At 32.2% G+C, this 25,224-nt stretch overlaps 1 long non-coding RNA gene across 1 annotated transcript; it reads left to right on the top strand.

The window, feature by feature from the left end:
* Positions 1 to 1,297: 1,297 nt before the first annotated feature.
* On the top strand, positions 1,298 to 4,186 carry LOC136275163 (uncharacterized). Its single transcript, XR_010713694.1, has 3 exons — positions 1,298 to 1,332; positions 2,510 to 2,692; positions 3,838 to 4,186. It is a non-coding gene; the product is annotated as an uncharacterized lncRNA (long non-coding RNA).
* Positions 4,187 to 25,224: the final 21,038 nt, after the last annotated feature.

Below are 25,224 nucleotides of genomic sequence, written 5' to 3'. Positions count from 1 at the left end.
GATACTAGTCTCTATTTTGCATGAAAATGGAATATGTCACAGCTTATATACATGTAAATGTACATTTAGTATAGTTTTTCGCATTTAAGTATATTTTAAGTGGGTAAAATCGTGTCCCTTTTTGGTCTATGATAATCTCCTTACGTAGAATAGCTTTGTTTTAAAAATATAGGAAAATGGTCAAATTTTTAATCTACAATATTTTGGTAATTTCTTTACTAAATGTTCATCGTTGGCCATAGAAATATCACATATCAAAGTTTTAGTCATATCTGATTGGTAATTTGTTGACCACCCATGCGGCCTAACATTAAGGTGGCTCACTACACCTTGAAATATTTTATCAAACCAGCAGAAAATTATTTGGTTATGATAGATATCATAATGGATAAGAAGTATTTAGGCAAATAGGCAAAAAGATGTGCAATTTTGGATGAAAACTTGCATTTTCGAAAATTTAAATCAGTAAACATGAACAAAAGCTTCAGGCGGATTCGAACTCATGATCTGCGGTTCAGAAGCTTAATACTTTAACCACTGAACTTCGACGATACTGTATATAACCGAATCGAACGATATAAACAGTTCAACAAAACATTTAAATCGCCATCTTGTGACGTAGTGTCTTAAAAAGTATAAGTCTAGATGTAGTGAGGTACCTTAATTAAAACATTTTTTTATGTTTGTTTCTAATGTCTGTATTCCGGGAATATCTTTCCCCCAGTACCAAAACTCTGTCACCATAAAAGAAAAAAATTGTCTAACTTTATTGCAAACAACTGATTTTCCTACATTACCTTAGTAGAACTTGCAGACAGCCAGAATGTCATTGCTGTTAACACATTAATCACGAAGATCCGTCTGTGTAAATACCTATCTAAAATTGCATTAAAAAAAAACGATCATTTTTTTTCTCATGTGTACATGAAACACTTATTTCTTTCGATAGCAATACACCTCATTTTGGTAATTATACACGTTACAGTGGTCTTAAAATTATCTTGAATCATTTTTCATAACTGTCTATATGCATAATAAATTCAATATACTCCAGTGTTTTGCAGTAACAATATGGTGCCAAAAATGATACTCTGAAATCAATAAAAAACGGAATCAAAGGTCAGGCAATATTACTTTCATGGTTTTTGTTTTCATTGTAGTTCTCGTGTTTGTACTTGATACAATGTACTAGGTTATCACGCAATGTTCTTATGTTTCGTTTTAATGTATTGTGGAGGCTGATTGCGTAATGTATCGTGTATTTATAATAATATATAAACCAACATTTCTTTGATAACTTTAGTGTTTTGCCACAACAGGTAAAGTATACATGTAAGATATGATTGTTGAGTTAAATTTCAAGAAACTTAAATTTACGTTTACTCAGTGGCGCAAAAGTTCCTCTATTTGGAAGGAAAGACTACTTATTGTATATTGTTGTACCACTATAGTTGAACTATTTTTCACTTTCAAAAAAACTAGGTTTATGACCTTTTTTTCATACCTGTGACCTCTGAATGTTTTATTATCGATTTTTTTAAAAAAAAATTTTTGATGTTGAAATAATTACAAATAAGAAAACGATTTGGAAGGAAGGAATCAGTAAAATATGAATACTTTTACTTTTTATATAATTAAAAAGAATTGGAACATCAAAGTTAGAATTTATTTTGTTCCGATTTTTTCTACACCGATTTTCTTAATTCTACCAACTAGTATTTTTGATCGAGTATAACAAAAAAAAATTACTAATGGGAGCTTGAAACCATTGAATGTCTAAGATAATTTTTATTGCCTATACATTTATTATTTTGTTATTGAAATAATACAAGGTGTTTTCAAAATTATGATTTGATTTCAGCCAGTAGTTTGAAATTATACTCGAGACAATAAAACGTACCATAATATAATATGTAAAACGATACGAAAAACACATTGAAACATAATTTTTACGATTCGATTGTTGCCCAAAAAATTTCATGAAAAAAGGAAATGAAAATTTGGTCCCAATATCCTCTTTTTCAATAAGTGCTTCCACCACTTTTCGCGGGATATTTCGATAATCATATATCCACTAATATGAAAAATGTCTAGATTATCTGTTTTGAAACGCCCCCTCTACCGCTTCAGGTTTCAATAAACAACCCAAAATAGAAAGTCTACGGAGAATTTGCATTGTATTAGCTATGAAATTGCCCGGATGACAAAGTTGAAAATTTGTGTGAGGTATTCCGAGTACTTCCGAATGGAGAAAAGATGTAGAAATTTCCCATTATAAATCTCCTTAAAAATCTTTTTTCGTTCCTGTGAACTTTATGAGTAAAAAATGAAAATGTGTCAATGAAGATATCATGGCAACTTTCCCTTTTATCAATTTCATCTGTATAATCAAATGAATATTTGTTTACAATATTGCTATTTTGTGTTTTTGAAAGATTAAGTTTTGAGTAAACAGAATCCTTAGCTATGTTTCATTTTGATGCAACTGTACATCACATTTCATATGAAGTTGGACTCTCAATGGATTTCAAAACAATGCTTCCCTTTGTGGCGTTATTGTGTGTGCTTCTGATCAGCTTCTCAGATGCCGAACAGCAGAAACCAAGCAGCTTCCTCAGTAACTATTCCAGTTACAAAAACATCTGCCACAAACTAGGCTGGGAACCAAAATGTAGAACCGAGGCAACAAAGGGTAATAAATATGTATATACAGACGAAAAAAGCAGACTTAAAAGGGAATTCTACCCTGTTGAACGTAGATTTACCTGGGAACAGTTTCAGTTTCTCAGTTGAACCGCTTGCTTTCATTTCTTTATTTTTTTTTCATTTTGTGTAATTATTTAAACAGGAAAACATCTTATTTAACGAGGCCGAGTACAGTTCGAGAACGCATGCTTTCGCGCAGCGTTTCATTTAATTTGCATTGTGACATCATCATTTTGTTTGGCTAACGCAATGGCGTTATGGTGCCAACTGCAGATCTTCAGCGAAAATTTTCGAATATACCTCGTTTGAGGTGTAAAGTTAAATATTATGTTGTAGAATAAACACAAATGTCTTGGAGTATAAGCTATTTGGGTTCGGGTCGAAAACGCGAAGAGGGAGCAGCAAGCCTAGCACTCTGTCGCATTTTCTTACCCCGCCTAAATATTAATATAGCTTTATTCATGTATTTCAAGACAGTAACTATGTAGATTTATTTTATGTTAATGACCCTTAATATGTTTATGTTATGTATCTATCTATTATTAAATATGTGTGAATGTTTTAATAATACTATAAAGTTCACCATTTTCGCCTTTGTCAAATAAAAATAGCCATTATCTGACAAATCTGGGCACACAAAAACAGCTTTGATAACACCCAGGAACAAACCAGGAGGTAAAAGGGTTTTTTATTTGACCATTTGATGCCTTTTATCAATAACTTTCGTATGTATAACAGATAAAGAAATCTCTGGGGCAAAAGTTTAAAAAAAAAGTAAAAAATGTGCAAAATTGATACTTTTCAAGCAAAATCCCCCAGGGTTCTGTGTTAAAAATTAACAAACTTTGAGATGACCCCCTAAAAACAAATGATGTGGTAAATGTCTGATTTTTTTCATCTTAAAATAATAATTATTTCTGTAGAAATTCATGTAAAAAAAATTCATCAAAAATCTAGGGCAAAACAAATTAGACCCGACCTCGCTAAACACCATACCAACTGTTGTCAAAAGGTTTTTGGATAATTTGAATGCCCTTTTTTGTATTATCAACATCATAGGCATCAGGTTGGTTTCTGTTGACTTTTAGAATTATATATAAATATATATATAATTGCTTAATATTCTTTTAGCAGATTGCAATGGAAAAACAATTGCCTTCCATGCAATTCTATCTTCAACGCTTACAAATACACCTGCAAATACCATCATTAAATTTGGAAAAGTTCTGGTAAACGAAGGAAGTGGATATAACCCAGCCACGGGTAAATTTACAGCCCCGCTAGATGGCGTCTACTCGTTTTCTTGGACCTACTCTACTAACAAAGGTTCCACTGCATATCTTTGTGGATATGTAGATGGCAAGTTAATGGCCAGAATATCTAATTACGCTCAAACAAGCACTTGGAAAAATACATCAGGACATCTCGTCACCAAACTGAAGAAAGGGAATAAATTCTGGGTCCAGACGTTAGGTCATACTGCTCAACTATTAGAACAAGAGTTCACATTTCTGTCAGGATACAAACTATCTGGTTGTTAAAAAATTGAAACAATAAAATTGTTATCAATCTGATTTGTTTTTTTGTACTATCATGTTGTGTTTCATTTATCAAACAAAATATTATAATATACTCTAACCTAACCACAATCGTTTCATGGTTTTCGAGAAGAAGGTATTGCTTGATGTCTTCCCAAATGCAAATCAATTCATGTGTGAATATTTCGATAATTTGACAATACAATTTAATATTACAAAATGAAAATAACAATAGGGAATACATCAATTACGATAATACTCTCTCCTCAAGTGTTCAAAGTTCGCATTATTATGAATCTCGAAAAAAAAAGTATTTACCTACTGCTCCATTACAATAAAAAATCCTGTAAAAAGCCATTTACCTATACTTGTACATGATATGAATATGTTTTGTTCAATATTAGGTACATTTGATTATTTCATGTACAATAAATGATAAAGATGCAACAATTGTTAAAGAGTGCAGAACTTTACTTTCTCAACAATACAAATGTATTTCTTCCAACGATGTTAGAGTAACTTTATGGAAACTATAAGTAACCGATGGTAATTTGAATCTAAAAAAATCTCCGTATTCAATATCCATTGACAAATCTCTTTAGTTTATAAAAACAATGTAAATTGGAATTCGTTATTTGGAATAAAATGTTGCAAAACTTTAGATTTATTTCTTTTTTTACAGTAACCGTAGACAATAATTAATGCAAAAGGTAGTGAAATCAAACAGGCTTTTCTCTATTCAGATCTTAAGTAGAAAATAATCTTAATATTTTTGCTCCGATTTTTTAAAATATGGCTAAATCAATTAAGTGAAAATTGCAGAAGTATAAATTTGCCTAATCAAGATATGGCGGATGAAAACGAAAGGTGTAAAAATTCATCAAATATTATTTTAGTTTATCTTTTACATTTTATTTAAAAACCGTGTCCGGTTAACATAAAATTCAGTTTGTAAATTAATTTGTTTTCGGGCAGGTTCTGCACTATAGGATTGAATGATTTATTTTTGACGTCGTCGGATCAATAACTGCCGTCACGTGAGCAGACAAGTTGAATAACGCGCTAGCGCGTTATGATAAATTGTCTGCTCAACTGACGGCAGTTACTGACACGACGACGTCAAAAATAAATCATTCAATGCTTATATTTACATTCCCTAACTGATGAAATCAATAATTTACTTTAATAAATCGATAAAAATTGCAGATCACGGACCGAGTAAATTAGTAACAGCAAGAACAGCTGTTTTATAAAAACCGGTTTAAACTGGTTATCACATAGACCGTTGAGATGAGATCGATGGGCATGAAAATATAATCCATGAAAAGCAACTCTTGAATTTTGCTTTTCACAATAAAATAAACTTTTTGTTGGATAATTGTAAAACATGGTATTTTATTCTTTAAACGTCGGATGGAAAGTGAATTAAGTAAATTCACCAACCATCCGGCTTAATTTGGAATTGCTCTCATTGACCAATCAGGATACTTGATTTAAATGCTAGCGGGCTAATTTTCACAGAATTTCTTCTACGAGCTGACACTGATTACTAAAGGCCAAAAAGGTGATAAAGTCAATTAGATGAATTTTGATGTACGTATGTTAACAAAGAGAAGATTAAGTAAAGCCGAAACGAGTAAATAAGTTTTCTGACGTAATGAAAATAGAATAATCTTCGCGAGTCGCTAAAGTGTCGCTCTGATAACACAAAGAATTTATCTTCAAAGGTTTGCCTGAACGAGGAATTTGTCAGTTTATTTAACAAATTAACTTATTGTCTGACAATCTGTCGTAACTAAATAATTTCCAGAAAAGTGTCAAATTATTTAGATGCTATGGTTATACAATTAAAAAGTAAAACGCTACCAATAAATTTCCTCGATTAAGAAATAAAGTTTAACTTTTAACAGTGAGAAAAAAACAAAGCATTTAAAATAAGTAAAATTTAAATGATTTTGAAATAAAAATTGTAACTCTAAAATGCTAAAAATAGAAAAATTAACTTGTGCTGAGTTAACACTCAGAAATGATAACCTGTTACATTAAAGTTTTAAAATTCAGAGAATTTAAATGTAACAGGTTATCGATTTAAAATTTACAAGCTGCTATGAGAACTTAACTTTAATTTTTTTCTCTGAAATTAACTATGCAATTTCTTTTGTAACAAAAAAAGGAAATAACCAAAAAAAAAAAACCAAACAAACGGAGATGCTTTCATGTGACAAAATGTTAATCCTCTTGACACTAGTCTTTGATATCTTCTTAAGTTAATCTCCAGGCAAATTAAATAATTGTTGGACAATAGAAGTGTGAAATTATCGTAACAGCTATATGTGTGAATGTTTACTTTTCTGGCATGCCATTACTATTCCTTTGTCATCGAAAAAAGCAATGCCTGTAAAATAGAATAATTGTAAGAGAGAATGGTTTAAGATCTGGAAGAGAACGGTTGGGCTAGCTGTGCTGGAACCCCGCACGTTAGCATAAAGTCATATGTTGGGCTAACTGTGCTGGAACCCCGCACGTTAGTGGAGTGTGTGTGATATCGGGCTAGCTGTGCTGGATTTCCGCACGTTAGTGTCGATTTTGTACAAAGAATTATATCGGACTGTCCGTGCTGGAATCTCCGCACGTTTATTAAGTTGTTATCTCGGAACTCCGAGAATTGGTTTTCATTGGAATACCATGTACCGTTATTTCATCAACTTAAATACAACTTGTTGAACTTTTGTTTCGTTTTGGAGTTTTTATTCAGCGTAAACTTGAGCGAGTGTAACGAATTGAGCTTTCCCCTGAATTCACCATATGGATTTTAAGAACTTTTATATTACAATTTACAGTCTAGAATACAAATCAAATACAAGATACGTTCGTGAAAGTTGGGTAGTATTTTTAGTAGAAAGCCGATTGGCATCCTACCAAGCTATTCCCCAACTTAATCATATTCACAAACAGAGAAATTCTCTGTGTGAAACTATGACAACAACAGTAGCTCGACAAATGGAGAAACGTTTGCACAAATCTTTAAAAATCTCATATCAAACGCACGCTACTTACATACAAAAACTTCGATAAATTCCTAAAATAGCGTCAATACTGAACTTTTATTCGGCAACCACATAGATCTGATTCTGACAGCGCCAGCCATTTTGACGTCTTCGAGAAAGACTGATTTTGATTGGACCATCAGGAATATTAACCAATAAAATTGAGTTTAACATTAGCTATCACAATGGCCGGCCTTGTCAGCGATAACAATTATTTTATTTTTTTCAGGCTTTTGAAGCGAGCTGGTAGTTTTTTTTGACCCCCTTCTTTATTTATGATCACATTGAAATTAACGCAAAAAACGGGCTTGGCCCCTGTGGTGAACCGCAATTCATTCCTGTCGATTCGGTACACCGATTTGGAATTCCAGATTTCGGTTCGGTTCGGCTAAAAATTAATCTACCATGTATATAAACAAAAATGGCCGCCAGTAGACGCTCAGAAGTGTGGGAATATTTCAATTTCTATCAGTCGATTGAAAAGAAGATAATATTTAGTCAACGACTAACTGTTCCTTGTGTACATCACAATTTAAATGTACAACTCGATCTACAGCTCAATGTCTGCTAATTTCAATCCAGCTGAATTTATTGACAAAAACCACAAATGCGCAAGCCATACATGTAAACAGTTTACAAATAGAGTTAGTTGATTTTCTTACGTTAATTCTTGTTGATTTAACATCTGCTGAATTGAGAATTTTATGAAAAAATACATGCATTATTAAAATGTAAATAATACTTTTTCAAAAAAAATTCCATGTCTATAAAAAAAGAATTTTTGCCTAGATTTGTCTTCCTGTTGCAGTACGCGAGAGGAAATCCGGAAGTTTGCTGACGAGAGCAAAGGCATTAGTGTTCAATTACGTCCGCTCTTGTTGTGGTAATGACCCACTTTTCCTGAAAGAGGTTGTGGCAGTGTGCGAGAAGCCGGCGGCACCCGCCCTGAAATGCTCCTCTGAAATAGAAAAGCATTTCATCTTTGGAGACGACCCAAGTACAAACAGACATGCAAGAAAAAAATCACTCAGAAATGAACTTATTGATCCCTTACTGAAATCTGGGGTTTGTTATATTATTTTGCAGCTAGAGTTAGTACATTAGTAAATATCTTTCTAATGTGTATCGTAAATGTGTCGTTCCGTTACCTTAAAGCTTAGGAAGGTTGAGGTTTATCAAAAACACGCGTTTTTTACCATTAGAGAGTAAAGTGGCATGGTCATGCTTTTGGTCAAATTATATTTTTATACCCGCACTTTCTAAAGAAAGTTCGGGTATATTATTGTTTCCCTGTTCGTCCGTCCGTCCGTCCGTCTGCCCGTCCCTCTGTCACGTTTTAATTTCTCAAACTGCTCTTACATCTAATAAATCAGCAAACTAAACTCTTGGAGTTTGAATTGGGGTGTCATGTTTGTAAAAAGGTTTCTAAAATTCTCTGGTGGGGGGGGGGGGGGGGGGGGGGGTTGGGTTAAATAATTGGTAAAAAAGGACGTTTTTTTCACAGAAATCCTTCTTCCTCAATTTCCTCCTACATTTTCAACAATAGACAACTCACCTCTGGAATATGCTTTGGGGATGTCCTATAGATGCACAATAAGGTTTCAGAAATTCAATTCTGTCTTTTGGTATATGAAAAATGATGTTTTTTTTCTTTACAAAAATTCTAGTTTCAAAAACGTCAATATGTTTTTCAGTAGCCAATTGATCTTTTAGAATATTACTGGGGGTGTCCTTTTGAAGTGTGATCATGTCTCAATTTTTTTTTTTACCACGAGGATCAAAGGGCAACAAAAGTATGATTCCTAGAACTCTTCTGATAATTTTTGGAGTAGCTACGTCATCTCTTGGAATAGGATAGGGGCTGTCCTTTTGATGTGCAGTAAGGGTTTTAAAAATTAAAATTTCATCCAGGGAGTCAAATAATAGCAAATAATTGACGTTTATCATTCAAAAAAAAAAATACTACATCCCAGAACTTCTTTTAGATTTCATGAATAGACACATCGTATCTTGGGATATGATAGGGGCTGTCCTATTGATGTGCAATGGGGTCGGAGGGGGGGGGGGGATCCAGGTCCTCCTCTAAAAATCAAACTTCCAATTTATTTAAATTACATTATAAAATTGCCTAACATACCTCCCCGGCAAACTCAAATAATTGTGTGCCCCCCCCCCCCCCCGAGAATCTTTCTGGATCCGTGCATGAATCCCTCCTTACACTGTAAATAAAAAGACGTTTGTTTTTGCTTAAAACAACCTCGCAATGCCATCTATTGTTGCTTAAAATAAAAAAAAGACTTAAATTTACACTGTTCTTAATTGTCAAATGATCTATTAATTTAAAAATCCAAATATAATTTGGGGTCTAAATAGTTTTATAAACTGGTAAAAAAATGTTTTTCCTTAAAAAAAAAACCGTTACATTTTGCATAATTGACAAATTGATCTATTGAGATATGATCAGAAGTCTTACTTTCTACCTGGGGATCAATAACTAATATTCAAGTTAAAATTAATAACAATAAATGAATAAAATCAAATGTATATCCTCCACATCCACCCCATCCACCCCATCCAACCCCCCAACCCCCATCAAACCTGGTTCTAAAGATTCAGAGTCTTCTTACATGTGTACTGTATCAGATTATAAATCATTTCTTGATTGTTTTTTTTTTCTTTAGATGCACATTAAGATTTTGGAATTTAATATTTAATTTTTAAGATAAACAAAATATTGTATGCATTCGGGGCAATAGTAAAGTATCATAAACAAAGCAGGTTCATCATTAGGCTAGGAATTACCCTCATGGGTCAAACACTACAGATGAATAAGATAAAATACTTTTTTCTAGTTCTAGAAAGTCAGGGTGTCTCCACGGGGGCATAATCTATTTACCATTTGATGCGCAATGACACAAAGAGCAAGAATAATTAGGGTTTAGTGATGGGGATCTTAAACGTTATCAAAATATATCATCATTTCCTATTTCAGAGAAGGAGGGGGTGAAGACAACACTTGGGGGTCATGTATTTGATGTATCATAATGACATTAGAAACAAGAATTATGATATATGGTTTAGTGTTGGGGATCTCAACAGTTTTCAAGATATTTGGTATTTTCCTGTTTCTTGGGGTTATAGCAACCCCATAGGGTTATTGCGTACCTTAAATTTGATTCATCATAATACATTAAGAAAAAAATTCTTCCTTCCTGTTATAACTCATATAAACATGATAATAAGTCTCTACACTTATTTACATGTTATGCCTACCTATATTGGTGAACATCATAATGATAATCCAATTAGAGCACAATACGAATCCCCTAATCTGATCATCACACAAGAACCGTTTATGCATGTTAATTAATCCTTTTCTGCATAACTGTGGAAAACACTTACCGGTATGTACACCACGTGAAACCCATCTAACCGAAGAGCTGGGTAAAACCTGTACACGCTAATGCGGCATAACGATGTTGTATAAAAAAATTCAGACAAAGATCAGTTATTTGTAACATGCATCTAAACTACTATTAATATTAAATTTATAGACTCGAATTTTTGGGTTTTAATACAGAGAAATCAGAAGACAATTCTCTTTTTTTAATATATGTTTAACATCATTGGTACTTGGAGATTACAAATTTGTTATTATTTTTTCTCAATCAGGCTTCGCTAATTAAAATCAAAGAAAATTTCTTTAAAAAATCCGGAAATCGTCTGAATATTTCGGATTTTACAATCTTGCGCATGCGCATAACATTCATGCTAAATCACAGAATCCTTTTAGATTATGTTTCCATAATATCACATTTGCATGAATAAACTAAAAAATGATAATACAAATACGTGTAAATTTTCATTTAAAATTTGCTATATATTCTGTTCATGAAAGCAAATACTGGAGATAACTCTAACTCAGTGCGTTTAATATGAAAAATTCCGAGAGTTCTGAATGTCAAAATGGTGTGCAAATTTGATGTCTCTTTTTCGTAAATGCCCGACATAATATGCAATGTCAACCCATGCACGCACGGGTCAAAGTCTAATGTATTTTTATGACTTTATTCCTCAAAACCTGTTGCACTATTTTATTAGGTAATAAATAACTATGTAAAACACACATTTCTGTCTTAAGGTGGTACAGGACACCTGCATATTGTGATGTACTCCCTATTGAAATAAACAATAAAGTATAAATATATTTTTTTTCCCAAAATAATGTTACCTAACAGTGAGGTGCAATGGGTTAGAACATTAACTACGTGTCCGTAAGTAGAACGTTCAAAACCTGATTGGGCTTTTCTATTTTTTACTTAAGTTTCCAAAAATTTAAAAACTTTTTTTTTTTGCCAAATGCATATATTGTAAATTAATATCTTAAAATTCTAAAACATCACCAGAAAGAATTTTGATTATAACGCACTTTTATCCACATAAATATTGACATGTGTCTTATACCACCTTAAACCAGTATTTATATCTTCTGTCCTGGCAGTTCTGAATTGAAAACCATTGCGCAATATAATTACATGTATGTTATTTATTTTGCACTGTTTACAATCTTCTTTGTTGCAACTACATGTAGAGGCTTTTGTTGTTATCAAAATCTTCTGATGTATAAGAGGGGGGGGGGGGGGGGGGTCAGAGTAATACAAAGTCATGTAATTGTGATTGTGTTTGCAGGGGGCGGGGGTCCGAGGTGTATTTTTGGTAATTTTACTATTACTGTAATATAAAGGAGTTTTCAATGGGGAGGAGGGTCTGCACCACTTCTCTTAATCCATACCCACAATGATGTAGGCACACAGAAGCAAATCTAAAGCTGGCAACCGCCGAGGGGAGGGGGCATAATTTTATATTGTTTGTAATAATTATATAGGCCATACTTTCTATGACACGAATTGTTAAAATTATTGATTAACTTAAAAAATTAAATTACATGCAAACAGTTCAACCCCAAATCGTTCATAAAACGGCTTCTCGTTTGTATTATGGGATGGGATCTCATCCCCTATGAAAATTATAATTTTTAAAAATTACTGGAAATTGAATGTAGCCTTCGTTTTTACTAAAACTGGTACTTTAACAAAACAGTGTTATTGAGGGGCAAACACTTGGTGCGGGTATTACTGTCTAATGACAGCATCTAGTTTACAATGCGTTATGGATGCATTTCTAATGATCAAATGAAATTTAAGAGTAAGTCGTCGAGTTAAAAGCGTGGAACAAGGCTCTCAATTCTTTGTATGTAAATAAAGCTTGTGGCATGTTTTTGTTCACATAGGTTAAAAATACCATTAAAAAATCTTTGTTTAAGCTGATTTTTCTATCTTTTATTCATTTTAAGAATAAATATACAGTTCCCAAAGTTAAAGATCTTTCGATTGTCGCGTCAGGACCATTCCGGACTAAATTACCGTTATCGGCTTTGATAAAAGTGTAATAAGATTATTGTCTTTGGTTTTGGCAATATTTATTCATGTTTAGATGTATTTCAGTACCTTCTAAATTATTTAAGGTGAAATGACAATTATTTTTAACAATTTAGATAGTTGTTTTAGATGGAATCGCGGAATTCAATGAGAAACCGACAAAACCGTATAAGGCAGTAATAAACATACATTATATTTTAAAGAAAACATTCTTTGCAGATTTTAATAGGATATATAATAATTTACAAACGTAGCAATTCTGAGTGGGTTTCAACCATTATTTAAAGAACCATTATAAAAAACGCAGACATTATAAAGTGCCAAACTGTATTTTTTAAGGTTCAAAAATTAGATTGAAATTCAATGTAATTGCTTAAATATATATATATATATATATATATATATATATATATATATATATATATATATATATATATATATATATATATATATATATATATATATATATATATATATAATAACAGAAAGCCGATTCAAAACTCTACCGGTTTCATTGTAATCTTCAGTTTTGAACAATCACCATGGATAAATAAGTACATACATTTCAAATGATCATTGTGACGTCATATAACATCAAGTATATGTTGCACTTTTCAGAGTTCATTATGACGTCATAGCATAAGCGTTTTGTAATAGTACGGTAAAAACATAAAATATATTCAAATATTCTATAACTGTACATGAAAAACATAAAATGTATTCAAACATTCATAATTATAATGCATTCAGTTTTGGTTTATATAATGAAATACAATGTTTTTCTTTTGTTTCACGTTCTTTTTCGGTTGTTGTTTTATAAAATTTATAGAGAGGACACACTGTAAAGCTCGGAAAAATGTTTTTGGCACAGTTTCTGAGATGTCCACTAACAGCCGTGCACTGGTATTTTGTTTCACGAATTTGTTGTCGGTAGACGGTCATTCGATGTCTGAGGGTATCCCCAGTTTGACCAATATAGTGTTCCCCACACATCCAGTAAATATTATAACGTAGATTAAATTGGAAATTTCACATGTAACAGAGAAATGTATATTAAAATATCTGCCGTTTTTGAATTTGAATTGTTGGTCTTCTTGTAGGTAAAGGCAGGTTGCACAACTTGGCTTCTCGCATTTACGGACAGCTGGTGTTTCTTCGAAATTTTCAAATTTGGCACGGGTTAAAATCTTTTTCAGAGACGGACTTTGTCGCTTACTTTTAATGATCTGAAATTTGTTTAAGACTTCATTCATTTTTTTTTATCACGTTCTAATAGTGAAAGGTTGCTTTTTATAATTTGGTAAAACTCTTGATTTTTCGGGTTGTGTGTTGAGACGTATGAAATAACACATTTTTCTGCTTTATCTTTTATCTGTAGTAGCTCATTTCTATCATGGTATGTGGCTTTTTTGATTCCATGTTCAACTAGTGATTTGGGGTAGTTCCTTTGTTGTAGCAGGTATCGTAGTTCACTTAGTCTGGAATTTAGAAGATTTTTGTCCGATATTATAGTACAAAGGCGCCTGGCTATATTATAAGGTATGTTATTCTTAATGTGTTTTGGATGGCACGAATCATAAACATTCCTTTTCATATTAACACCTTCCGAGTATAATTCCTTCTTCTATTTCTTACGGAAACGTGATAAAAAGATTTCTTGAAAAAATATATATTTCTAGTTGCACATGTATGATATCCTTTTAATTGTAGTAATATGGAGTAAGTTTCAGTTGCACTATCTTTTGTTATTCTTTCAATTGATATGTAGTATTTCAATTCCTTTCTGTTCTGTAGGCGATCTTAATGAAAAATATTACAATAATATTTATTTATCATGACTATTCTTTATATAGTTGTCCTAACAAGACTTGTCATATAAACAGTTCATTGATTTATTGCAAATATTCATCGATGTGACTTTCTTATAATACAATAAATCAAAAATCAAGAAACATAATTAAAAAAAAAACAGTATGGAAAGCAAAAAATTTCTGCTATATTATCATGAACACCTTTGTATTGCATAGGTACAGAGATAGATAGATAGATAGATAGATAGATAGATAGATAGATTGATAGATAGATAGATAGATAGATAGATAGATAGATAGATAGATAGATAGATAGATAGATAGATAGATAGATAGATAGATAGATAGATAGATAGATAGATAGATAGAGAATCATTAAAATTCCTATGCGTGCCAGCATATTACATAAATATAAAGTTATTAACTATAAGTATAGTATTATGACTTAACTTTGAATAGTCATAAAGATTCCTATGCGTGCCAGCATATTATTAACTGTAAGTATACTATAAGAACTTAACTTTGAATAGTCCATTTATTTCTAGATTTTTGTTCTCTTTTACAACATATATCATAATTATATTAAGAACTCTTACACCACTGTGCGAAGAACCGCGAAATTATATTTTAGTACGCGTTGCCAATATTTTGAATTAAAAAAAGAGATCTTTTTATTCGGGCACTACATGTATCTGTGTCATCCATCAAGTCGATGCTATACATATTCATTCAAATAGACAATGATAATGAATAAAAACCCGTAGAGGCCAATAGATTAAAAACTCTCTCATAAACCACTATTTTTTTTTAAATAATTGAATATAAAACTCTTCTTAAAAATTGTAAATCTTGCAAAACTTTTCATTACTCAGAATCTCAAAATCTCAGCTGGTCTGAATACATTGATGGTATTGTAAACTCTGCATACAAAAAATTAGGACTCTTAAAAAAACTTAAGTATAAATTGGGTAGAGAGCATCTCTCTAAATTATACATTTCATTCATTAGACCTACCCTTGAATATGCTTCGATTGTGTGGGATGGCTGTTCTGTGCATGATGCAGACAAACTTGAAAAGGTTCAATTGTGTGCTGCACGAATTGTCACTGGGTTGCCAATTTTTGTACCAAGGGAAGCGCTTTACTTAGAAACAGGGTGGGAAATTTTACAAACCAGACGATACATCGCCAAGATGAAAACTATGTTCAAATTTAACATGGGGAGTCTCCCTGATTATTTATGTGATATTATTCCTAATAAGAGGGAAAATATATCGCGATACAACACACGAAACAAGGATCAGTTTAATGTTCCTAAGTGCAGGTTAGATTTACTTAAAAAATCATTTGTACCCAATGCTGTCAATCAATGGAATTCACTAAATATAGAAGCCAGAACAGCCACCTCAATCAATTTGTTTTGCAAACATATGCCTAAAGTTACGAAACCCCCTATTTATTTTTCTTTTGGTAAACGCTGTACCAACATTATTCATACAAAGCTGAGACATAACTGTGTATTAAACTATGATCTTTGTAAACGTAATATTATAAATAATCCGTTGTGTTTATGTGGTAAAACAGAAGATGTGTATCATTTCTTTTTTTCTTGTAAAAAATACTCTAGAGCGAGAAACAACATGTTTGATCAATTGTTTATGTTAGATTTAGTCAATATTGATACTGATTTACTTTTATATGGCAACAATAACCTTCCTTTACATATCAACAAAAGCATTTTTGCTTCTGTACAAAAGTTTATAGACGAATCCTTGAGATTTAAATGATATTTCTTTGTGTATATCAATATTATATTCTTTTGTTCTATACTCATATGCATGACAACTATTGTTATAATTAAGGAGAGGAACTTGTAAGTTGTTAGAACTTGTTTCTGATCCTTTTGTTTATTCAATAAAATATGTTCAAAACAAATTACTTCTGAGATTCGGCAATGCATGAAAACGAATTGTAAAAAGTAAATAATGATTTATTAATTTCAGATGCATCAAAAGAATTATCTTTTTATGCAAGGCATCAATATATCGAACATATAAAAGAAAAAATGGATAATCACGGTAGAATTCGAAAAGAAGGTAACTCTAACCTACTTTTGATAATAATGAGATTGTAGGATGCACTTATTATTAATTTTTTTGAATGTTTTGATTATAACTACTTGGCATAGAAATGGAAAATGTATCAACTTGCATATATGTAGTAAAGTTTGTCGCATTCAAGAATATATTCTAATGTTTATTTCCTCGTGTCTGCATTTTGGCTGTATGTTTTCCCCCGAGTACCTGGCCAATACTTTGACACCATAAGCAGAACCTGTTTTAATTTCTACACACTTTAAGGTCTACATGTATCTCAGATATTTGATTTTCATACATTGTAGAATTTGCTCACAAACAGCAGGTAAATTCCTGTCAACACATTAATCACGACAGATAGCGGTCTTGGTCGTATGTTTAATTACATTTAGCCGAAAAATGTGACGAACAATAATTTGCCATACGAAATCTAATCATAAATTATTTGATTTCAACAGTTTGGAATTTAGGGTTGGAATATTGGAATTGAACTATATACATGTATATGTTCAGAGCTTCGACAGACAAATGATAAACATTAAACTATGATAAATACTTCATTATTTTAGTTCAAATAAAACATTAATTGGCTATGCGCATGATTCAGAAGATAATAGCTACGGAGCTGATGTCGCTATACATTAAATATATAGATATCATGTTCAGTGTGAAGTGTTGATTGTTTATAATGATAATATAAATATTTATGAACTAATCTGAATTAGTTATCTCTCTGTGTGAATGATGATATATACGTTTATGTAGAGAGAGTGAGAACGGTCGAGAATCGAAATGTTAGGAACTGCTAGTCAGTCAGAGAGATTGGGATTTGAATTTGTAAGACTTTGAAAGTTGTTTTGTAAAATCTGTACGATCACGATTTAACAAATTATTGTTCAACACCAACTGGACTTATCATTCACGGACTGGACAAGGAATTGAACCAACCCATAGCTTATAAGATATCCATTTCGGAAAATGCCTCACTCAAATATTAATTTTTTTCATATGAATCACTTACCTCTTTTAATGGAAATATACCTTAATTCAACTAATAATCAGATGGTATCCGCACATGTTACCGTACGTCTGAAATATATATTTATTTCGATTTTAATTATGCCTTCATATAACTCCATTCCAATGCAGGATCATTACGTGGTACTCTCATTGTAAATATAAAACATGGTTAAAAAGAAATTTTTTAAAAATCAAATATTTTTTTTTTTTTGTTAAATTTGAATTCTCGTGATTCTGCTTGATAGGTTATCACGCAATGTTCTAATATTTCTTTTTAATGTTTTGTTGATGCTTTTTGCGTAATGTATATCTATTAATATTAATATATATACGTAGCATTATTGTTTTGCCTCAGTAGGTAATGTATGCATGTAAGACTGAATTTTTGTTGAGTTCAATTTCGGGAAACTAAAGTTGTAAACTTTAAATTTTGATTCAACTGTACAGCTGTACATTTAATTTCATTTGAAGTTGGACCATCGATAGATTTTAGGACAATGCTTCCCTTTGTGGCGTTTTTGTGTGTGCTTCTGATCAGCTTCTCAGATGCCGAACAGCATGCAGAAACCAAGCAGTTTCCTCAGTAACTATTCCAGTTACAAAAACATCTGCCACAAAATCAGCTGGGAACCAAAATGTAGAACCGAGGCTGAAAAGGGTAACATGTTGTATACCTGTTTACTTGCTATGAGGACGATAGCAAGTTTCTTGTTCCCCGAGACAGCAACTTTTATACTTAACGCATCCAAGGGAAATAAATGCTGTCTAGGGGACAAATAACTTGCTATCGTCCGAGTAGTGATTTTTTATTTCACAGAAGACAATTTATTTGTCGACGAGGAAGATTTTCTTCATGGTAAACAGATCAGAGTTATCAGACTTTAAATTTAACGCAACGACTTGGATTACAGAAATAAAAAGTCCGAAAGGGAAATCTAATGCCGCCGGTGAATTTCATCATAGACAGATAACACAGAACTATTTCAGGGTTGGATAGAATAGCATGTTTATTCAGAGGCATAAACAAATAGACACATCTATTTATCTTTCTCTCTATCTACAAGCTTAACAAGTAATTTCACCCGATCAAACGATTAACTGGAAAGATCCGCCCCCTGTAAGCCTACCTGGGGTTTTTTTTTAAAGTTGTAAGCTCAAAAATTTGTTTTGTTGTTTCTTTTTGTATTATTTGTTTACAGGAAAACATATCATTGATACACCATAATATTTGTTATCAAACGATTTAAAAAAAAATTCATACCCTTTTTTAGTATTAACAACATAATAAGCATCATGTTGATTTATGTTGACCTATAAAACACTGAAAATTTATTTATTTAAAATTATTTTAACAGGCTGTAGTGATAAAATTGTTGCCTTCCATGCAATTCTTTCTACAAGACTTACTAATGTACCTACAAACACCATCATTAAGTTTGGACAAGTTTTAGTAAACGAAGGAAGTGGATATAGCCCAACCACGGGTAAATTTACAGCCCCGCTAGATGGCGTCTACTCGTTTTCTTGGACTTACTGTACAAACAAAGGTTCAAATGCATATCTTGGTGGATATGTGGATGGCAAGTTGATAACCAAAATATCAAATTACGGCCAGGCAAACAGTTGGAAAAATACATCAGGACATCTCGTCATCAAACTGAAGAAAGGAAATCAGTTTTGGGTCCAGACGTTCCTTCATACTGCTCAGTTTATACATGAAGATTTCACATTTCTGTCGGGATACAAACTATCTGGTTGTTGAAAAATTGGAACAATAAAATTGTTGTCAAACTGATTAGTATTTGAACTATTTTAAGTTTTTTATCCAACAAAATTGTTTGATACAATTCTAACCGCAATCGTTTCATGGTTTCTAAGAAGAAGAAGGGACGGTTTAATGTTTTCCCAAAGGCAATACATGTGTAACAATTTTATAATTTTGTACCTATGTAACTTAAGGTTTATGAACAAAATTAACAATATAAGGGGTAAAATTTCTGAACCTGTTCTAATACATGATGTGAAAATGGTTGGTACTTTTGATTACTGCATGATCAATTAACGATAAAATTGCAATAGTTGTTTAAGAGTTCATAAACGTAACATTCCTATCAATACAAATGTATTTATTCCTACATTGTTAGAGGAACTTTATAGAAATTGCTAGTTACAAATGATAATTAAAAAAAAAAAACTACTTGTAGATAATAATTTATACAAAAGGCTCTGGAATAATACGGACCAGTTCCTCTTTAGATCTTTCAAAAAATAATTTTATAAATATCTTCACTCCGAATTTTATTTTATGAAATATGGCTACATCATTTAAGTGAAAACAGAAAAAATCATTCACGAAAATTTCAAAATATTCTGTGACCGTTAACAATCAACTTCCCCTAAATTTTAGATTTATTTTTTAGGCAGTCATATTATACCATAGTATATAAGCATTTGTTAAATATATGTTTTACCGTGCTACCGTTGTGGCGAGCGCGCGACAAGAAACTTTTACACATTCTTTGCACATTGTCAACTTGGTGATATTTTGACAGTTATGAACTGACATCAAATAATTTAATTTTTAATAATGCCTGCAAAGTGCATATGACAGCCACGTCATTTCAAAGCAATTTATATATGATTATAATAATTATTATATAATTATTATAAATTAGTTTTGAAGGGTTATATACTTTTCGTTTATGAGAATGCATACGTCGATTGTGGGATGGGTGTTTTTTACGTTATCGTGTGCAGAGAGAGAGAGAGAGAGAGAGAGAGAGAGAGAGAGAGAGAGAGAGAGAGAGAGACAGACAGACAGACAGACAGACAGACAGACAGACCGAGACCGAGACAGAGACAGAGAGACAAGATAGTGAGAGAAACGAGAGTGAGAGAGAGAGAGAGAGAAAATTGAATATTTCATCTGAGTTTAAAAAAATTCGTACAAAATACATAGACTTGCTTCCCCATAACATTTTTTTTCTTGGAATGAATTGAAATGCCTGTAAAATGTAATCTGGGTTTAATTTGTTCAAAATCAAAAACGATAAATACAGTATTATTTTTCTTTTGTACCTTTTTTTTCCTGGTTCATAATTTTCAATTTTTTTTTTGTTTTTTTGCAATATAATTACGAACATATGGTTTATATCCATGCCCTCGATCGATCCCTGTTTGTAGGTGTATAATTTCCGAGTTTTCCTGTTCAATAGCTTGACATTATACAGTATCTACATATATTTTTAAACTGTTTTTCTCTTTATTCTTTTTTTATTTGGATCTAAATGGTTTTTTTCTTTATTTTTTTTCACGACTTACTGCATGATAAGCTTCATTCTGGATTGATATGAGAGTAAAGTATGGCTCTTGCTTTTATTAATATATATGATATCTCTATCGAAACTTCTAAAAATCTATTATCAGTTGTAAACGTATCTCGAGGGATTAAGTCTGAACAAAGATTGCACAGTACTCAAAAGGTGTCTTCACACCTTAAGGCGCCGTAAATTACGAGTTAAATGCAAGCCATTGTTTGGCATAGCACCATGGGAGAAAATATTAGAAAAACAATCTGAATGAATCTGTAGGTTAAGCTCTTCTTTTCCCCTCGCCCACTGGTTCTAAAAGTTCGCCTCGCTCGCTTTATCATATACCCCCCCCCCCCCCAATGCAAACAATGTTTTTGGGGCATATAGGAATCACCGTGTCCGTCTGTCCGTCCGTCCGTCCGTTCATATGTCCCTCTGTCTGTGAAAACGTGTCCGGTCCATATTTTTCTTTCTGAGGAGCATTGGAAGTTCTTCTAAAATTCCTACAAAGATTGCTTGTAACCTCAGGTTGTGTCATTATTTTGAACTTATGTTTTGGTAAGTTCAATTAATGTCACTGGAAGTAATTACGATGCAAAATTCGTATCAGGTCCAGACATGTGAAATTTTTTTTTATTGAGTAACATTGAATGAAAGTTTTTACTTCACACAAAGGTTGTCAATAAATTTGACAGAAGGTCATTTCGGCAGGTTCAAGGTCACAAGGAAAAGTGCAAAATAGTACCTGGTTCATATCTTTTGAAAACATTGGAAACATTGGAAATATTGGCAGTTTTTACTTCACACAAAAATTGCCTGAGGGTGTTTCATACTTTTGTCACACGATAATTTAGGCAAGTTCAAGGTCATTGGAAGAAAATTTTTAAATTTTTTATCTGATTTATATCGTTTGATAGATAAATATTGAAAGTTCCGACTCAACATCAAGATTGCCTATGACCTGGGGGTGTTTCATGAACCAAGGGTCAACTGGAGAAGTTCAAGGTCATGGTTGAATAAAGCGTTATTCCTGTCTATGCCATTTCTTGTACAGTCATCTCATGCATATCTTTAACAAATTTATGTCATGCCATGGTATGCGATTTGAATGATATGCAAAAGATTTTAATGCAATGCTATGAGATTTGTATGTTATGCTATGAGACATAAAAATGAAAACCCTTATTATATGGTATACAATGACATTCTATGAGCTTAGAACAAAAATGCCTCACAAACAGAAAAGTTCCAAACAATTCGAAATAAAATAGTAAAAAACGTTTAGCAATAATCGGCAATGTAAACATTTACTTTTTAAAAACTAAATGAATAAAAAAACAAATGGAAATTATGTTGTATGAATGCTATGGTATCCTATGACAAATGGGATGCTACGATGTATGTTGAAAAAAATATGCTTGAATTGTCAGTATTAAAAACACTGATTAAAAGCTAAAATTTGACACAAAGATTGTTTGAGGCCTATAAGTATGTCCTTATCAAGCTTTGATCGATCATTTGTACAAGTTCAATGTCACTATTAGAAAAAAAAGTTGCATCCATAACTTTTAACAGCGAAATTCTTGAATACCCATATTTTCTTAGCGGGGGTTATTATTTGTGAGATTGCTCACAGTACCTCTAATTTATGTAGGAAAAAAAGAGTTGACAGTGGAAGGCCGTGCTGACTTTTTCGTGGCGGAGATAGTTGAAGAATTTGGAGAGGCAATGCTAGTTATGGAATGCATTCAACAGTAAAAAAATGGTAATGAACGGATAAATAAAGATATCATATTAAAATAAGTTGTAGAACTTGCTTATCAATCGTTGTAAAATAAATAAAGTTCAATTCAATTTTCAACTAAAGATAAGTTGGTCATAATTAAAGAGGGCTGGACTATCATAACCATTTTTTTTATACACAGAATTAACTTTTTTTTATTTTCTCAGCTTCACAATTGAACTGTATATGGACTTTTCTTTAACCAGTATTATTGCGCCTAATAAAAAAAATATCTAAAGTTAAAGGTATATCTGATATGTCGGTTTATGAACCATCTAGCACCTTATAATTTTCATTTGAGTTGTTTGACCGAAAATTATTTTTGACTCTCTCTCTCTCTCTCTCTCTCTCTCTCTGTATGAATTGGGTGAATGAAATACCTGAATGAAGTGAAGCATGAATAATGTTGTTGGCCTTATATAGGGGTGTGCACGCGGCGATGAACATAACAATAGATATCGACAACTAAAATGGCGGTAGTCGGTGATTAAAAAAAAAATACATATTTATTTGTTTTTTTATATCAGCTCTAACATGAATATTCTAGGCTCAGTAGTTACTATGTCATTTACTATGACCCTTAATATGCATGATGAAATACCTATTGATGAAACTTACAGACGTTTAGAAAAAGCCAGGCCGGGGCGGATGTCGTAGGTTTAAATTGTGAACGATATGCTTGAACAATGGTCAAACACCTGAAGATTATCTACAAAGCTTGCAAGGTAAAACGTTTATGTTCTTTTTTTCCTTTTTAGTACATTTTGATTACAATCATAATAACCATAATCGTAGTTTTTTGCCGTGGAACAACTTTATAAGTTTAACGGTTACCCACTTGCAATCTTCACATGAATAGTCTCAATTACTGACCGGCATTTTAGTGAAAGAAAAACCCACACATTTCTATAAATGAACAGCGAAAACAAAACGAGATCAATGCAAACATCTTTTAAAATGGTCTATTAAGGGTTTATAAGTGCCTTACAGAACAAACGAGAACCAAGTGTCCTTCTTCTCACTCACGGATCCAGGCACAGGTTAGTGTATCAATTTAGATGATGTCATTGATGTCATCATTTTATCTATAATATTTTAAATAACCTTTTATTTACAAAAGGTTTTATTTCTTTTCTTTCGTGTATAGAAAAAAATATTTCCAAAATTTGTCTTCCTGTTACTGTACAGGAGAGCAAATTTGGACGTTTGCTGAAGAATCAAACGCATGACATAATTTTTTTCGGAATAATAAAAGATAACCTGCTATATCAAAGTGGTTCTTTAATAAAAACTTCTTTTTTTCTCTCCGTGTAAAAAAATGGCGTTTCCTCTACACTTGTTCTCCTGTTATTGTACACGAAAGGAAATGCGGAAGTTTGATGAGGAGAGCAGAGCAAAAGCATTGGTGTTCAGTACGTCGGCCTTTGTTGCGGTAATGCTCCTCATTTCCTGAGAGAGATTTCGACAGTATACTAAAAGCCGGCACCCGCCCTGAATTACTTTCCTGAAAAGCAATTTGTCTTCGGAGACGAAAAAAGAACGACCCCAACTACACACAGACATACAAGAAAAAATCATACAGAAAAAAACTTATTGATCCTTTACTTGAATTATGAGGTTTCGTTTATTATTATGTTGCTGGAGTTAATATATATCGTACAAATTTGTGTCTTAAATATGTCGTTTTGTCACGTTAAAACTTAGGAAGGTTGAGGGTTTTTTTTAAAGAGCTCTCTTTGTATTATTAGAATGCCTAGTATTTAAGCAGAGTTATTCGTTTCCTTGAAATGAAGATCTTCATCTGTTTCGATAGATTAATATTGTACAGGAACAGGGCAAATATATTTCTTGAAAATAGATATATACATATATATTTCTATTTGCACATGTATGTTATCCTTTTAGTAGTAAAATAGAGTAAGTTGTATTTTCTGTTGTTTTTCCTTTCAATTCGGTACTATATCAATCCGTAACTATTTTGTATGTGAACTTCATTAAAACCATTATAAAACTGTTTATGTTTTAAAAACTATGTAGTATATGGTGACCCTATCAGGACTTGTCATATAAACATTTCATCGATTTATTGCAAATATTCATTGGTGACTTTCTTATAATAAAATAAATTAGGAGGCAAGAAGCATGATTATAAAACAGTTTGGACAGAAACGGATTTCTGCTGTAGTATCCATAAAAAATAAATATGCATGTTGATTGCATTAACAGCTTTGTATTGTATTGGTACACAGAGAGAGAGAGAGAGAGAGAGAGAGAGAGAGAGAGAGAGAGAGAGAGAGACAGACAGACAGACAGACAGACAGACAGACAGACAGACAGACAGAGACAGAGAGACAGAGACAGAGAGAGAGAGAGACACAGAGACAGAGAGAGTCATAAAAATTCCTTTGCCTGCCAGCATATTACATGAGTATAAAATTATTAACTATAAGTATACAATTAGGACTTAATTAGGAC

The sequence above is a fragment of the Magallana gigas genome, chromosome 4, assembly GCF_963853765.1.
Source record: "Magallana gigas chromosome 4, xbMagGiga1.1, whole genome shotgun sequence".
NCBI lineage: Eukaryota > Metazoa > Mollusca > Bivalvia > Ostreida > Ostreidae > Magallana > Magallana gigas.
This window is presented reverse-complemented; position numbering and strand designations above follow the sequence as displayed.